At 35.1% G+C, this 2500-nt stretch overlaps 1 non-coding gene across 1 annotated transcript; it reads left to right on the top strand.

The window, feature by feature from the left end:
- Nucleotides 1–900: 900 nt before the first annotated feature.
- On the top strand, nucleotides 901–973 carry TRNAA-AGC (transfer RNA alanine (anticodon AGC)). The gene has a single exon. It is a non-coding gene; the product is annotated as a tRNA-Ala (tRNA).
- Nucleotides 974–2500: the final 1527 nt, after the last annotated feature.

Consider the following 2500-nt stretch of genomic DNA (forward strand, 5'->3'; position numbering starts at 1 on the left):
CACACTACAAAGTCCTGTATCTCCAGAAAGTGTCCCTACATCGTAGAATCCTCGCGGACTGCCTACTGAGACTATTTCCATTGCGTTGCCCGAAGGAGTTACCTCGACTCCTCGTATAGGGAAGAGTCTAAAGGTTTTTCTTGATTGAATTTCGAATCTTCATGTGACAAAATGGGAATCTGGAGCCTTTGAGAAAGACAGGGCAGAAAGGATTAAAAAGGGAAGTCGTTCTTGCTAACGGCATTTTTTCTTTTTTTTACGCAATTGGAACATGAAAATATGGAAACGCGCAGCCAAACACGCACACACGCATACTTAAACCCACCTTTAATACTAATACACGCATAGATGCACACACATACCCACAAACACATTTATATGCGCATACACACAGGATCACACATTGGTCACAGAATTGTAAAATCAAAAGTCTGGAACGTTATTTTTAAAAATTCAAAAATTTAAAGAGCTGATCAAAGGCCCGATTGAGGACCTGGTCATTCTTCGCACTCTTTTCTTGTGGGCGAGGTCCTTCAAGAGTCCTTCAAGAGAGTCATGTCTCCAGAAGGATTCGGTGACATCTTTCCAAGAAAGAAAGGTCATCTGTAGATTATTTTTTTTTTCTTCTTTTTTTTTTAGTTTGATGTAATCCTTCTTCTTGAACATTATGTGGTAACCCATATGGTATTTTTAGTGTGCGTGTAGTTTATTTTTCTTTTAGGAATATCCCTGATCATAAAACAAAACCAGATGAAAGGAAGAGAGAAATGAATGTCATAGCATTTAAAGCGAAAGTCGATTAAAAGATGACAGCCAATCGCTCCCTCGAGCTTGGTTTGACTGTTTGTCACTTGCCACTTTGTAAAAAAAAAAAAGCAGAAAAACAAATACACCACTTAAGGGGATGTAGCTCAAGTGGTAGAGCGCTCGCTTAGCATGTGAGAGGTACGGGGATCGATACCCCGCATCTCCAAACAACAATAATAACCTTTTTAACACGAATGCAGTTCTAGAATTTTGATCTCATGGCCAGGATTTTTCCCTTGAAATACTTCTCGAGTCAGGATACCTTTCTACGAACAGATTGCCATATTTGGAAAGGGAATAAAGGAAAAGAAGAGGAAGGAGGATAAGACTGAAGAAGAAAAGGGTAGGATGGAAAAGCAATGACAAAGAATAGAAGAAGCAGGAAAAGGACACAAGTAGAGGTAGAAGAAGATGGAAGTAGAGGATGAGGGAAGTAGAAGAGATGAGATAACAGAAGGAAAGGAAGAAGTACTAGCGAAAAATAATGAGGAAAAAACATAAGCGAGTAAAAAAGGAAAATATGTAGGAGAAGAAAGGAAGAAATAAAAACAGAAAATGATGATGGTGATGATAATAATGATAGTGATGACGATGGTGGTGATGGTGATGATAATAATGATAGTGATGAAGATGGAGGTGATGGTGATAGTGGTGATGATAATAATGATAACGATGATGTTGGTGATGATTATAATAAGTGATAATGATTATGAGGGCAATTATAGTAATAACAACGATGATAATCACAATAATAATTGTTACCATTCTTATCGTTATTACTTTTGTTATCATCATTTTTGTTATCATAACTGTAATAATAATGTAGATAATAGCATCTATTTCTATATATTCCGGAATCTAATGATCTTTACTACTGTTGAATTTACCCTTTTACAATGCCATGTTTTAAAATCAAATACAATAACTTATTTCTTTAAACTGTATAAGCAAAAAGTCCGTTTTTCCTCAGTCACTAGCCTGATCATTACTGAAAATATCATTTTGTGAACGCTTAAAATGTCACCAATAATAACATATATATATATATATATATATATATATATATATATATATATATATATATATATATACATATATATATATACATATATGTGTGTGTTTATGTATGTATGTATGTAAGTATGCAGTACATATGTAATCCCAAAGTTGTCGCTAGTGTCTTACATCCTAGGAACTACCATGCCTATGGGACGCTGTTCGGGGGCCATGTAGTTTTACATATGCGTGTTTTCACGGGTCTAGAAGAATAAATTACAGACTTTTCTAGTTCTTAAGATGATTTCGAGTAATAAATAGTTAAACTACTTTTTTGCATCTAATAGCCTATTTGGAAGAATGTATTTTCATGATTAGAAATGAAAGATTATTTGCAAAACAGCAGGCAGGACCACGCTACATATCAATACATATAAAAGAGAGAGAGAGAAAGATAAAAAGAAAGAGAGAGAGACTGAATGAGAGAGAGAGAGAAAGATAAAAAGAAAGAAAGAAAGAGAGACTGAGTGAGAGAGAGAGAGAGAAAGAAAGAAAGAGAGAGAGAAAGAGAAAAAGAAAGAGAGAGAGAAAGACTGAGTGAGAGAGAGAGAGAGAAAGATAAAAAGAAAGAGAAAGAGAAAGAAAGAAAGAGAGACTGAGTGAGAGAGAGAGAGAAAGAAAGAAAGAGAGACTGAGT

The sequence above is a fragment of the Penaeus japonicus genome, unplaced genomic scaffold, assembly GCF_977035675.1.
Source record: "Penaeus japonicus unplaced genomic scaffold, GWHDUDI00000001_assembly GWHDUDI00000033, whole genome shotgun sequence".
NCBI classification, from domain to species: Eukaryota; Metazoa; Arthropoda; class Malacostraca; order Decapoda; family Penaeidae; genus Penaeus; species Penaeus japonicus.